General features: G+C 37.7%; 1 pseudogene; it reads left to right on the forward strand.

Moving 5' to 3' along the window:
• Positions 1-8,951, forward strand: part of LOC122291005 — a 46,518-nt pseudogene extending 37,567 nt beyond the window's left edge.
• The last annotated feature ends 6,787 nt before the right edge of the window (positions 8,952-15,738 follow it).

Below are 15,738 nucleotides of genomic sequence, written 5' to 3' on the forward strand. Positions count from 1 at the left end.
TCCATGGCCTTCAATAACAATAGGCCCAAGTCGTGTCTTTCATAGCTTGGATCAAGTGGATCAAAACTAGTTCTCATTCTTTGAAGCCCATCATGAGTGTTGGGCTCTTGCTAGCTTCACCCCAATTGGATTACACCAATTTTTGCATTGCTTTCTTGATCCTTGTGGCTCTTAATATTGTAATTGATCCTTAAGACTTGGTCCACCTTGGGGCCCATCATCTAGGGTGTTTCAAAGTGGGAAATATAATTTCTCAACTAAAGTAGTGCTAGCAACATTAGTACAACTTCCTCCATCAATGATTATACTACATACCTTGCAATTGATGTGACATCTAGTATGGAAAATGTTCTCTCTCTACTGCTCTGTGTCATTCATCTTACTTTGTGTATTGAGAGCACGCCTGACAATAAGAGACTCTCCATACTCTTCATTCTTATACTCATGTTCAATATTAGGCTCTCTCATCTTCTCCTATCTTTCTCACCTTGCAGATTTTTACTCACTGTATCTTGAGGATCTATCCTATCTCTCAGGAACCTAACACCATGTTCAACTGCTCAAACTGTTGTTGCATGGCCTGCAACACAAAGGAGTTATCTAGCATCCCCTTTGGTGATGAGTCATTTTTGTTAGACATCATATGCTCTGCACAAAAAAAAAAAAAAAGAATGTTAGTGGAAAAAAGACCTCACACGCTTCCTTACGTGTTTACACTCGAACAATGGCACTCCACTCGTGTTTCACTCTTAATTGTTTTTTTTGTCGATAATGATCTCACACTCTCTTGCCTTTTACCTCGCGCGTTTTCCCACTCAAGTTCTTGAAGGACTAATTGAAACTAAATCAAGACACTACAACCCTATTTTATTCCATCTAGTAATTAGGTCCAAGAAAACAAGAACAAGAGAAATACGGAAGGAACAAAAATGACACAACTCAAGGAATTAATATGAGGAAAAGATTAATTACAAAATAAGATACCAACTAGAAAGATGTATTCATCCCCTTTGATGATAAAGCTCAACCAATTTTATTTTTTTTCAATTTTATTTTTTTCAATTTTTATTTCCTTTTTGTTCTTTTCTTTTCTCAACAATTCAACCACAAACAGAAATATTCAATTGTGATAATCAAACAATTGAATTAAGCATATAAAAATTGACAATGAAATAGAAGGGAATCAATGAAACCTAGAAATTTCAAACCCGTGTAAATTTTGGCAGCCCTCAAACAAGAAATTTAGTCACCCTATGATGATGAACACGAAACTCAAATGATAGAGTAATTTGGCAGCCCAAGGAAAAATGAAATTTCTGCAATTTTTATTTTTTGTAACCCTATAACAATGAAGCCCTAGATTAAAAATGTAATAAATAAAAGATAGAATTAGACCTGATAGGAAACCTTGCTCTGAATACTAAATGATGTGAACCCTAATCGACTCGCTTTGAGACCCAACAACAATATTGGAAATACAAATCCAAGAAAGCCAAACTCAAGTCAATGGATGGAGAATCTAGACTCGATGAGAAATCATTTCAAGAACCTAGATTATATAAAAATCTAGACATGTTGAAGAACCCGTCTCAAGAACCCAGATTACAAAGGAGGAACGCCACAAATATTGTGATTTACTTTTCATAAGTTCAAACGTTCAATCAAGAACAAGAGGAGATAAACTCAACTTACAATGAATAAAATTCATCAATTTCAATAATGTCTAACCTTCTTAAATGAGGCTACAAGTGGTTTAAATAAACAATCCCCAAAACCTTAAATGAATAGTGCCGCAGGTACTTTAGTGTGAATAGTGCTGTGCTACAGTAACTTATAAAGCCCTAGTTCAAATAATATAATACTTTCCAAATAAGCTCTTGGCCAAAATACAAGGTCTTCCCAAAAACCCTACTTCATAAGAAATAAGACATGTGTGGGCTGGACATCCCCCAAGCCTAATTATTCTAGATTAATTCTTATGACTAATAAAATAAGCCATTTTAATGAAATAAATAAATCAATGGCCTTCAATAATAATAGGCTCAAGTCGTGTGTTCCATAGCATGTCACATTGATGAAAACTAGATCTCCTCCTCTCAAGCCCATCTTGAATGTTGGCCTCTTGCCAAACACACCTAGAGTGGATTTCACCCATCCTTGTACTTCCTTGATCTTCCTAACTCTTGATCTTATAATTGCCCAATTTGAAACTTGCAAAGGATCTTTACGACTTTTCCACCTTGGGGCCCATCAACAAGTCCATGATGACCAACTGAAACTGAAAAGTAAGGTTAATCAAAAAAGAAAGAGTGAAAGTGAGATTGATCAAAAAATAAAGAGTGAAAGTGAGGTTGATCAAAAAAGAAATAGAGAAATTGAAATTGATCAAAAAAGAGAGTAAAAGTGAGGTTGAGGGAAAAAGAAAGAGTGGGAGTGAGATTGAGGAAAAAAGAAATAGGGAGATCGAAAAGGAGAGAGAAAAATGAGAGAGAAAAAATATGAGGGTGAGGTTGAAATATCAAGAAAAAGAGAGAATCAGTTGAAAGACAATTGTGGGGCCGAAGGTTCAAAAGAAGATGTTGAAAAAGGGAGTGAAAGAAAAGATAGTGAAAAGGGAAAAGAGAGTGAAAAAAAAAAGAGAGTGGAAAGAAAAACGAGATTGAAAAGAAAAACGAGAGTGAAGAAAGTGAGAGAGAAGTGAATTTTTATGCTATAAAGAATTTTAATACTAACGAATTTAACGAATCGTTGCCTAGTATTGTTATCTCTTTGTTGCAGGGATATGAAGTGTTGCCCATCGATGTTCTTTGTAGATTGTCACTTATTAGAGGAATAAAGCATCAAATTGATTGTGTGACAACATTGGAGAATTGGTAACGTTACCTTTGGCCAAAAGAATCTGTCCTGCATACCGAACATAAGTCCTTGATTTACTTGAAAGGACAAGTTTAATACAATGCATGCCAAGTAGGAGGAATGTAATGTGACTTTTCCTCATGTCATCAATTACACACATGGTAAGGAAAATTTTGTGGTTGCTGAAATATCAACAAGGAAAGTCCTTGATGGGCCCCAAGGTTGACCAAGTCGTAAAGATCCTTTGCAAGTTTCAGATGGGGCAACTACAAGATCAAGAGTTAGGAAGATCAAGGAAGCTATGCATGGATGGACGAAATCCATTTGAGACGTGCTTAGCAAGAGCCCAACATTCAAGATGGGCTTGAGAAAAGGAGATCCAGTTTTCATCCATGTGATATGCTATGGAAGACACAACTTGGGCCTATTGTTATTGAAGGCCATAGACTTATTTATTTCATTAAAAGGGCTTATTTTATTAGTCATAGGAATTAATCTAGAATAAATGGGTTTGGGGGATGTCCAACTCACACGTCTTATTTTTAATGAACTAGGATTTTTGGGAAGACCTTGTATTTTGGCCAAGGGCTTATTTAGAAAGTTATTATTTTATTTAAACTAGGGTTTTAGAAGTTACTATAGTACGGAACTGTTCAAGCTACAGTACTCGCGGTACTATTCACTAGGGTTTTTAGGAATTGTTTATTCAAACCACTTGTAGCCTCATTTGAGTAGGTTAGACAATATTGAATTTTCATGGTGAGTTGAGTTTACTCCTCTTGTTCTTGGTTGAACTTTGGAACTTATCAAAGGTAAATCATAACCTTTATGGCGTTCCTCCATTGTAATTTGGGTTCTTGAGACGGGTTCTTCAACGGTACTAGATTCTCCATTCATAGACTTGAGTTTAGCTTTCTTGGGTTTGTTTTTCCAATATTGTTGTTGGGTCTCACAGCGAGTCAATTGTGGTTCACATCATTTGGTATTCAGAGCTCTATTTCCAATCAAGTCTGATTCTATCTTTTATTTATTGCATCTTTAATTCTAGGGCTTAATAGTTCTAGGGTTGAAAAAAAAAAGTGTAGAAATTCATTTTTCTTAGGGCTACCAAATTACTCTATCATTTAGATTTCATGTTCATCATCATAGAGTGGCTAAATTCCTTGTTTGAGGGCTGCTAAAATTTGCACCATCTAGGGTTTGAAATTTCTAAGGTTTCATTGATTCCCTTCTATTTCCTGGTCAATTTTTATCTATTTGAATTCAATTGTTTGATTATCACAATTGAATATTTCTATTTTTGGTTGAATTGTTGAGAAAAGAACAGAAAAGTAAAGAAAAGAAAAGGAAAATAAAAATCACAAAAAAAAAATCCAAATTTTTATTTTATTGATTAAGCCTTATCTTTAAAGGGGCTGAATATATCATTATAATTGATATCTAGTCTTGTGATTACTTTTTCTCTTGTATCATTTACTTGAGTCTCGTGTCATTTTATTCTTTCCGTGTTTTCTCTTGTTCTTGTTTCTTGGATCTAATTACTACTTGGGATGAAACAATGTTGTATTGTCTTGATTGGATTCAATTAGTTCTTAAAGAACTTGAGTGGGAAAACTCTTGAGATAAAAGGCAAGAGAGTGCGAGATCATTATCGGGAAAAAGTCAATTAAGAGTGAAACACGAGTAGAGTGCCATTATTCGAGTGTAAACACGTAAGGGAGCGTGTGAGGTCTTTTTTCCACTAACATTTTCTCTTGTGCAGTGCATACAATATCTCATTAAAGTGACTCATCACCAAAGGGGATGTCAAATAATTCCTTTGTGTTGCAAGCCATGCAACAACAGTTTGAGCAGTTGAACATGGTGTTAGGAGAAGTGAGGGATAGGATAGATCATCGAGATACAGCGAGTAGAAATCTGCAAGGTGGGAAAGATAAGAGAAGATGTGAGCCTAGTATTGAACATGAGTATAAGAATGAAGAGTATGGTGGGCCTTTTGTTGTCAGGCGTGCTCTCAATACACAAAGTAAGATAGATGATACAGAGCAGCAAAGAGAGAACATTTTCCATACTAAATTCCACATCAATAGCAAAGTATGTAGTATGATCATTGATGAAGGGAGTTGTACTAATGTGGCTAGCACTACTTTAGTTGAGAAATTGAATTTACCTACCTTGAAACACCCTAAACCATACAAGTTGCAGTGGTTGAATGATTGTGGGGAGGTTAGGGTAAATAAGCAAGTTTTAGTTTCTTTTTCAATTGGAAGGTACAAGGATGAGGTACTTTGTGATGACTAGCCTATGCATGCTGACCATATTTTATTGGGGAGGTTGTGACAGTGAGATAGGAGAGTGATCTATGATGGGTTTAGAAACATGTACAGTTTTGAAAAGGATGGAAAAACAATCAAACTTGCTCATTTAACTCCAACACAGGTGATGAGAACCAAGGTCTATTTAAACCACTTGTAGCCTTATTTGAGAGGCAGGCTATATGGAATTGTAATTGAGACTTGAGTTATCTCATCTTGTTCTTCTGAAACTTTTGAACTTATCAAAGGTAAATCAAAACCTTTGTCGCATTCCTCATTTGTAATCTAGGTTCTTGAGATGGGTTCTTCAACGGGTCTAGATTTTAGTATAATCTAGGTTCTTTGAACGAGTTCTCATCAGGTCTAGATTCTCCATCCATAGACCTGAGTTTGGCTTTCTTGGGGTTGTTGGGTCTCAAAGCAACTCGATTAGGGTTCACATCGTTTGGTAGTCAGAGCAATGTTTCCAATCAGGTGTAATTCTATCTTTTGTCTATTGCATCTTTAATTCTAGGGCTTCATTGTTCTAGGGTTACAAAAAAAACCATCTTTCCAAGGTAGAACTGACCCTGAAGCTTATTTAGAGTGGGAGAAGAAGATAGGGACCTTGAGAGCATCAAAATGAAAATACCATCTTTCCAAGGTAGAACTGACCCTGAAGTTTATTTAGAGTGGGAGAAGAAGATAGAGTTGATCTTTGATTGTCATAACTATTCAGAGGAGAAGAAAGTGAAGTTGGCAATAATTGAGTTCACTGATTATGCTATTATTTGGTGGGATCAATTAGTGACAAATAAGATGAGGAATTATGAGAGGCTTGTTGAGACATGGGAAGAGCTGAAAGCTCTCATAAGACGAAGATTTGTACCCAGCCACTACTATAGGGACCTCTCCCAGAAATTACAAAATCTTACATAGGGGTCTAGGAGTGTGGAGAACTACCATAAGGAGATGGAGGTGGCTATGAAGCGGGCGAATGTAGAGGAGGATAGGGAGGCCACTATAGCTAGATTTTTGTGTGTTTTGATTAGGGAGATAGCCAATGTGGTTGAGTTGCAACATTATGTAGAAATAGAAGACATGGTGCACCTGGCTATGAAGGTGGAGAGGAAATTAAAGAGGAAAGGGACATCAAGGTACACTTTAGTTTATAGCACTCGTTGGAAACCAAAGTGGGAGACATATGATCGAGCTGTAACAAAGGCAAAGACAAAACCACCTAAAGGAAAAGATGAAGGAACTAGCAACAAACCCAAGATAGCATCCCAACCCTCAAGAAATAAAGATATTAAATTCTTTAAGTGTTTGGGTTCAGGGCACATCGCTTCTCAATGTCCAAACAAACGTGTGATGATTATGCGTGACAATAGGGCGGTGATGACTACAAGTGAGGATGATCGTGATGAGATATCCGAGTTGGAGGATGCTAGTGATGATGATGGAGTAGAATACCTCGTAACAGGTGAGTCCCTTATTGCCAAATGTGCTCTCAACACACAAATTAAGATTGATGAAGCAGAGCAACAGAGGGAGAACATTTTCCATACTAGATGCCACATTAATAGCAAGGTATGTAGTATGATCATTGATGGGGGAGTTGTACTAATGTTGCCAGCACTACTTTAGTTGAGAAATTGAATTTACCTACCTTGAAACACTCTCAATCATACAAGTTGCAGTGGTTAAATGATTGTTGAGATGTTAGGGTGGATAGACAAGTGTTAGTTACTTTTTCCATTGGAAAGTATCAAGATCAAGTGCTTTGTGATGTTGTGCCTATGCATGCTAGCCATATCTTGTTGGGGAGGCCATGGCAGTATGATAGGAGAGTGATACATGATGGATTCAAAAACATGTACAGCTTTGTAAAGGAGGGCAAAACAACCAAGCTTGCTCCTTTAACTCCAAGACAGGTCTATGAGGACCAACTGAAACTGAAAAGTGAGGTTGCTCAAAAAAGAAAGAGTGAACATGAGAGTGATAAAAAAAAAGAGTGAAAAGAGATTGAGCAATAAAGAAATAGAGTCTGCTAAGAGAAAAGGAAAGACAAAAGTGAGTTTCTATGCAATAGAGAGTGAGGTTAAGAGGATCTTCTTAGCAGATCGCCCTATGATTTTTCTTGTCTATAAAGAGTCTTATCTTAATCTTAATGAAGCTGGCCAGTTTCTTCCTAGTTTGATTATTTCTTTGTTGCGGGAGTTTGAGGATGTATTATCAGAGGAAATGCCTAATGAGTTGCCACCCATTAGAGGCATTGAGCACCAAATTGATTTTGTGCCTGGGGCTGATATTCCAAACCAACCAGCTTATAGAAGTAATCCAGATGAGACAAAGGAGCTTAAGAGGCAAGTTGAGGATTTGATGAGCAAGGGGTACGTGAGGGAGAGCATGAGCCCATGTGCAATACCAGTGCTTCTAGTGCCTAAGAAGGATGGGACATGGCAGATGTGCATTGATTGCAGGGCAGTTAATAATATCAAGGTAAAGTATCGCCATCCCATTCCTAGATTAGATGATATGCTTGATGAATTGCATGGCTCATGTATTTTCAATAAAATTGATCTTAAAAGTGGGTACCATCAAATTAGAATGAAAGAGGGTGATGAATGGAAAATGGCTTTTAAGACTAAGTATGAGCTTTATGAATGGTTGGTTATGCCATTTGGACTTACAAATGCGCCCAGTACTTTCATGAGATTAATGAATCATGTCCTACGTGCGTTCATAGGCAAGTTTGTGGTTGTGTACTTTGATGATATCCTAGTGTACAGCAAGGACTTAAATGAACATATTGAGCATTTGAGATATGTGTTTAATGTGTTGAGATGTGAAAAGTTGTATGCTAATTTCAAGAAATATACCTTTCGCATGGAGGAAGTTGTTTTTCTTGGTTATGTTGTTAGTATAAAGAGTATTGAAGTGGATGAAGAGAAAGTCAAGGCCATTAGGGAGTGGCCAACGCCGAGGAGCATCACTGAGGTAAGAAGCTTTCACGGTTTAGCTAGCTTTTATCGGCGTTTTGTTGAAGACTTTAGCACCATTGCTGCACCACTCACTAAAGTCATTAAAAAGAATGTTGTGTTTCATTAGGGGGCTAATCAAGAGAATGCATTTGCCACTATTAAAGAAAGGTTGTGCTTTGCACCCGTGTTAGCATTACCAGATTTTAACAAAGCTTTGGAGATTGAATGTGATGCCTCAGGAATAGAGATTGGAGCCGTTTTGATGCAGGATAGGTGGCCGATCGCCTTCTTTAGTGAGAAGCTAAGTGGGGCATCCCTGAAGTACCATACTTATGTCAAAGAGCTTTATGCTCTTGTTCATGCATTAGAGACTTGGCAACACTACTTGTGGCCTAGGGAATTTGTGATCCATACCGATCATGAATCGTTGAAGCATCTCAAGGGTCAAGGTAAGTTGAATAAGAGGCATGCTAGATGGATGGAATATATTGAGACCTTTCCATATGTCATCCGTTACAAGCAAGGTAAGGAGAATATTGTTGCTGATGCTTTATCCCGGAAGTATGTACTTCTTACTTCTATGAGTGCTAAAATGCTTGGGTTTGAATATGTGAAAGACATGTATGCCAATGATGCTAACTTTTCTGATGTGTATATGGCATGTGGTAAGGCATCATTTGGTTAGTTTTATAATCATGATGGTTACTTGTTTAAAGAAAATAAACTATGTATGCCTAGTTGTTCTATGCGTGAGTTATTGGTGCGTAAGGCACATGGGGGGGGGGGATTAATGGCACACTTTGGTGTCAAGAAAACCTTAGACATATTGCATGAATATTTCTTTTGGTCTAAGATGAAAAGAGACATCAATTGCATTTGTAGTAGGTGCATCACATGTAGAAAGGCCAAATCTAAGGTTTTGCCACATGGGTTATATACACCCTTACCCATTCCTAGTGAGCTTTGGGTAGACATACTTATGGACTTTGTTTTGGGGCTCCCTAGGACAAAAAAGGGGAGAGATTCTATTTTTGTGGTTGTGGATAGATTTAGCAAGATGGCACATTTCATTCCATGCCATAAAACAGATGATGTCACAAGCATAGCTGACTTGTTTTTCAGGGAGGTAGTGCGACTCCATGGTGTGCCTAGAAGCATTGTTTCTAGCTACTTTTGGAAGGTGTTGTGAGGGAAATTAGGTACTAAATTCTTATTTTCCACTACTTGTCACCCGCAGACTGATGGTCAGACTGAAGTAGTTAATAGGACTATAACTCAGCTTTTAAGCACTGTTGTTCATAAGAATTTAAAGACTTGGGAGGATTGTTTGTCATTGATTGAGTTTGCATATAATAGGACCATGCATACTACTACTTCATACTCTCAATTTGAAATTATTTATGGTTTCAATCCACTTACTCCTTTAGATTGGATGCCTTTACCTATTGATGGCAAGAATAGCTTGGATGGACAAAAGAAGGTGGAGTTGGTGAAGTCACTTCATGAGAGGGTACGACTTTAAATTGCCCAAAAGAATGAAAGGGTGCTTCCCAAGCCAATAAAGGGCAACGACGTGTCATCTTTGAACCAGGAGATTGGGTTTGGGTTCACATGCACAAAGAAAGATTCCCAGCCCATAGACGAACTAAGCTGCATCCTCGAGGAGATGGACCTTTCCAAATTCTTGAGAAAATTAATGACAATGCATATAAAGTGGATCTTCCAAGTGAATATAACGTTTCTGCTACCTTCAATGTTTCTTATCTTTCTCCTTTTGATGTAGGTGAAGATTCGAGGTCGAATCCTTTTGAGGAGAGGGGGAATGATGAGAACCAAGGTGGAGCTATCCTTAAGGATCCTTTGCAAGTTTTAGATGGGCCAATTACAAGATCAAGAGCCAAGAAGATCAAGAAAGTAATGCAAGGATTGCTGCAATCCACTTGGGATGAAGCTAGGAAGAGCCCAACACTCAAGATGGGCTTGAAGGAAGAAGAACCAGTTTTGATCCACTTGATACAAGCTATGGAAGACATGACTTAAAGATTGGGCCTATTGTTGTTAAGGTTTTCAATTTGTTTAAAGGTATTTTATTATTAGTTTAGAAGAAGTGGGCTTGAGGATGCTTGGCCCACATATGTCTTATTTCTAATGGACTAGGGTTTTTTTTTTTGGAAGGCCTTGTATTTTGGCCAAGGGTTTATTTGAAAAGTTATAATTTTATGTCTCACTAGGGTTTCAAAAGTTACTGTAGTGCGGCGCATGGCACTGTCCCACTAGGGTTTCAAAAGTTACTGTAGTGCAGTGCATGGCACTGTTCATGCTACAGTACCTGAGGCATTGTTTACTTAGGGCTTTTGGGGATTGTCTATTTAAATCACTTGTAGCCTCATTTGAGAGGCAGACTATATGGAATTGTCATTGAGAGTTGAGTTATCTTCTGTTGTTCTTCTTGGACTTTTGAACTTATCAAAGGTAAATCAAAACCTTTGTGGTGTTCCTCTTTTGTAATCTGGGTTCTTGAGATGGGTTCTTCAATGGGTCTAGATTTTAATATAATCTAGGTTATTTGAACGAGTTCTCATTGGGTCTAAATTCTCCATCCATAGTCTTGAGTTTGGCTTTCTTGGGAGGATTGGGGTTCACATCAACAAGTCCATGAGGACCAACTGAAGTTGAAAATAAGGTTGATCAAAAAAGAAAGAGTGATAGTGAGGTTAATCAAAAAAGAAAGAAAGAAAGTGAGGTTGATCAAAAAATAAAGAGAGAAAATGAGATTGATAAAAAAAGAAAGAGTGAAAGTGAGATTGAGGAAAAAAAAAATAGTGAGGCCAAAACCTCAAGAGAAAGAGAGATTAAAAAGAACAAAGAGAGTGAAAAGAAAAGAGAGAGTGAAAAGAGAAGAGATAGTGAAGAAAATTAGAGGAAAACAAAAACGAAAGTGAGTTTTTATGCTAAGGTAAATTTTAATACTAACGAACTTGACGTACCTTTGCCTAGTATTGTTGTTTCTTTGTTACAGGGATATGAAGTCATGATTCCTAGCGGTGTGTTTAGTGGATTGCCACCAATTAGAGAGATAGATCATTATATTAACTTTGTGCCAGGTGTGACAATCCCTACCCGACCTTTTCTTCAAGAACGAGTCATCGATACACTTGAAGGGACAAGGTAAGTTGTTGATTATAATGCATGCTAAGTGGGATGAATGTATTGAGACTTTTCCTCATGAAATCAAATACACACATGGTAAGGAAAATCTTGTGTTTGATGCATTATCAAGAAGGTATGTCCTTGTCTTCATTTTAGATGCAAAGTTATTGAGATTTGAATATGATAAGAAATTGCATGCTACTAATGATGACTTTGCTAGTGTGTACGGCGTATGTGAGATGCTCGGTAAGTGCTATAGACTAGATTGGTATTTGTTTAGAGAGAATAGAATTTGTGATGGGAACCAAGGTGGAGCTATCCTTAAAGATCTCTTGCAAATTCCAGATGGGCCAATTACAAGATCAAGAGCCAAGAAGATCAAGGAAGCAATGCAAGGATTGGTGCAATCCACTTGGGATGAAGCTAGGAAGAGCCCAACACTCAAGATGGGTTTGAAGGAAAAAGAACCAGTTTTGATCCACTTGATACAAGCTATGGAAGACATGACTTAAAGATTGGGCCTATTGTTGTTAAGGCTTTCAATTTGTTTAATGGTATTTTATTATTAGTTTAGAAGAAGTGGGCTTGAGGATGCTTGGCCCACATATGTCTTATTTCTAATGGACTAGGGTTATTTTTGGGAAGGCCTTGTATTTTTGGCCAAGGATTTATTTGTAAAGTTATAATTTTATGTCTCACTAGAGTTTCAGAAGTTACTGTAGCGCGGCGTATGGCACTGTTCACGCTACAGTACCCGACGCATTGTTTACTTAGGATTTTTGGGCATTGTCTATTTAAACCACTTGTAACCTCATTTGAGAGGCAGACTATATGGAATTGTCATTGAGAGTTGAGTTATCTCCTCTTGTTCTTCTTGAACTTCTGAACTTATCAAAGGTAAATCATAACCTTCGTGGCGTTCTTCCTTTGTAATCTAGGTTCGTGAGACGGGTTCTTCAATGGGTCTAGATTTTGATATAATCTAGGTTCTTTGAATGAGTTCTCATTGGGTCTAGATTCTCCATCCAAATACCTGAGTTTGGCTTTCTTGGGGTTGTTTTTCCAGTATTGTTGTTGGGTCTCAAAGCAAGTCTATTGAGGTTCACATCATTTGGTATCAGAGCAAGGTTTCCAATCAGGTGTAATTCTATCTTTCATCTATTTCATCTTTAATTCTTGGGTTTCATTGTTCTAAAGTTGCAAAAAAAAAAAAAAGTACAGAAATTCATTTTTCCTAGGGCTTCCAGATTACTCTATCATTTTGGTTTCATGTTTATCAACATTGGGTGACTAAATTGCTTGTTTGAGGGCTGCCAAAATTTGCAACATTTGTAGGGTTGGAAATTTCTGGGGTTTCTTGCATCTTTAAGTTTGTCAATTCCTCGGAGTGTCATTTCATTGGTTCTCTTCTATTTTCTTGCCAATTTTTATGTGTTTCAATTCAATTGTTTGATTGTTACAATTGAATATTGTTGTTTGTGATTGAATCGGTGAGAAAAGAAAAGAAAAGAAAAGAAAAGAAAGGAAAAGAAAAGAATAGAAAAGAAAAGAAAAGAAAGGAAAAGAAAAGAATAGAAAAGAAAAGAAAAGAAAAGAAAGGAAAAGAAAAAAATAGAAAAGAAAAGAAAAGAAAAGAAAGGAAAGGAAAAGAAAAGAAAAGAAAATTCGAGGGAAAAAAAAAGTTTAGGAATCCGAATTTTTTTTATTATTGAGTCTTATCATCAAAGGGGCTGCATATATCATTATAGTTGATATAGTGTCTTGTGATTACTCTTTCCCTCGTATCATTTCCTTGAGTCTTGTGTCATTTTATTCTTTCCGTATTTTTTTTTTCTTGTTAAGAGTTTCTTGGACCTAATTACTAGTTGGAATAAGACAGGATTGTATTGTCTTGATTTAGTTCAATTAGTTCTGAAAGAACTTGAGTGAGAAAACTCTTAAGGTAAAAGGCAAGAGAGTGTGAGATCATTATCTAAAAAAAAAAAAAAAACCAAATTAAGAGTGAAACACAAGTGGAGTGCTATTATTTGAGTGTAAACACGTAAGGGAGCATGTGAGGTCTTTTCCACTAATAGTTTTTTTTTGTGCAGCGCGTACGATGTCTCCTAAAAGTGACTCATCACCAAAGGGGATGGCAGATAACTCCTTTATGTTGCAGGCCATGCAATAACAGTTTGAACGATTGAACATGATGTTAGGGAAAGTAAGAGATAAGATGGATCAACAAGATTAAGTAATTAAAAATTTACATGGTGGGAGAGATAGGAGGAGACGGAACCTAGAAGGCAACATGAGTATGAAGATGGAGGAGATGGTGAGGATGAGGAAGACATAATTTCTGAAGTTGGGACGGGTAGGCATAGAGGAGTCAGGCGTGAAAGAGGATTTAGGGGAAACCCACGAGGTCATGATGGAGTAGATAGGGACCTTGAGAGCATCAAAATGAAAATACCATCTTTCCAAGGTAGAACTGACCCTGAAGCTTATTTAGAGTGGGATAGAGTTGATCTTTGATTGTCATAATTATTCAGAGGAGAAGAAAGTGAAGTTGGCAATAATTGAGTTCACTGATTATGCTATTATTTGATGGGATCAATTAGTGACCAATAGGAGGAGGAATTATGAGAGGTCTATCGAGACATGGGGAGAGTTGGAAGCTCTCATGAGGAGGAGATTTGTACCTAGCCACTACTATAGGGACCTCTACCAGAAATTACAGAATCTTACACAGGGGTCTAGGAGTGTGGAGGACTACCATAAGGAGATGGAGGTGGCTATGATACGGGCGAATGTAGAGGAGGATAGGGAGGCCACTATGGCTAGATTTTTGTGTGGTCTGAATAGGGAGATAGCCAATATGGTTGAGTTGCAACATTATGTAGAAATAGAAGACATGGTGCACATGGTTATGAAGGTGGAGAGGCAATTAAAGAGGAAAGGGACATCAAGGTACACTTCAGTTTCTAGCACTCCTTGGAAACCAAAGTGGGAGAAAGATGATCGAGCTGTAACAAAGGCAAGGACAGAACCACCTAAATGAAACGATGAAGGAACTAAAAACAAACCCAAGTTGGCATCCCAACCTTCTAGAAATAGAGATATTAAATGCTTTAAGTGTTTGGGTTCAGGGCACATCGCTTCTCAATGCCCAAACAAACGTGTGATGATTATGCATAACAATGGGGAGGTGCTGACTGCAAGTGGGGATGATCGTGATGAGATACCCGAGTTGGAGGATGCTAGTGATGATGATGGAGTAGAATACCCCGTAACAGGTGAGTCCCTTGTTGCCAGGCGTGCTCTCAACACACAAATTAAGATGGATGAAGCAGAGCAACAAAGGGAGAACATTTTCCATACTAGATGCCACATCAATGGCAAGGTATGTAGTATGATCATTGATGGGGGGAGTTGTACTAATGTTGCCAGCACTACATTAGTTGAGAAATTGAATTTACCTACCTTGAAACACTCTCGACCATACAAGCTGCAATAGTTGAATGATTGTGGGGAGGTTAGGGTGGATAGATAAGTGTTAGTTACTTTTTCCATTGGGAAGTATCAAGATGAAGTGCTTTGTGATGTTGTGCCTATGCATGCTGGCCATATATTGTTGGGGAGACCATGGCAGTATGATAGGAGAGTGATACATCATGGATTCAAAAACATGTACAGCTTTGTAAAGGAGGGCAAAACAACCAAGCTTGCTCCTTTAACTCCAAGACAGGTCTATGAGGATCAATTGAAACTGAAAAGTGAGGTTACTCAAAAAAGAAAGAGTGAAAATGAGAGTGATAGAAAAAGAAAGAGTGAAAAAGAGATTGAGCAAAAAAGAAAGAGTTCAAAAGAAAAAGAGTCTGCTGAAAGAAAAGGAAAGACAAAAGTGAGTTTCTATGCAAGAGAGAGTGAGGTTAAGAGAGCTTTCTTAGCAAATCGCCCTATGATTTTTCTTGTTTATAAAGAGTTTTATCTTAATCTTGATGAAACTAACTAGCCTCTTCCTAGTTTGGCTGTTTCTTTGTTGCAGGAGTTTGAGGATGTATTCCTAGAGGAAATGCCTAATGAGTTGCCACCCATTAGAGGCATTGAGCACCAGATTGATTTTGTGCCCGGGGCTGCTATTCCAAACTGACCAGCTTATAGAAGTAATCTAGACGAGACAAAGGAGCTTCAGAGGCAAGTTGAGGATTTGATGAGCAAGGGGTACGTCAGGGAGAGCATGAGCCCATATGCAGTACCAGTGCTTCTAGTGCCTAAGAAGGATGGGACGTGGCAGATGTGCATTGATTGCAGGGCGGTTAATAATATCACGGTAAAGTATCGCCATCCCATTCCTAGATTAGATGATATGCTCGATGAATTGCATGGCTCTTGTATTTTCAGTAAAATTTATCTTAAAAGTGGGTACCATCAAATTAGAATGAAAGAGGGTGATGAATGGACTACTTTTAAGA

The sequence above is a fragment of the Carya illinoinensis genome, chromosome 13 (assembly GCF_018687715.1).
Source record: "Carya illinoinensis cultivar Pawnee chromosome 13, C.illinoinensisPawnee_v1, whole genome shotgun sequence".
Lineage (NCBI taxonomy): Eukaryota > Viridiplantae > Streptophyta > Magnoliopsida > Fagales > Juglandaceae > Carya > Carya illinoinensis.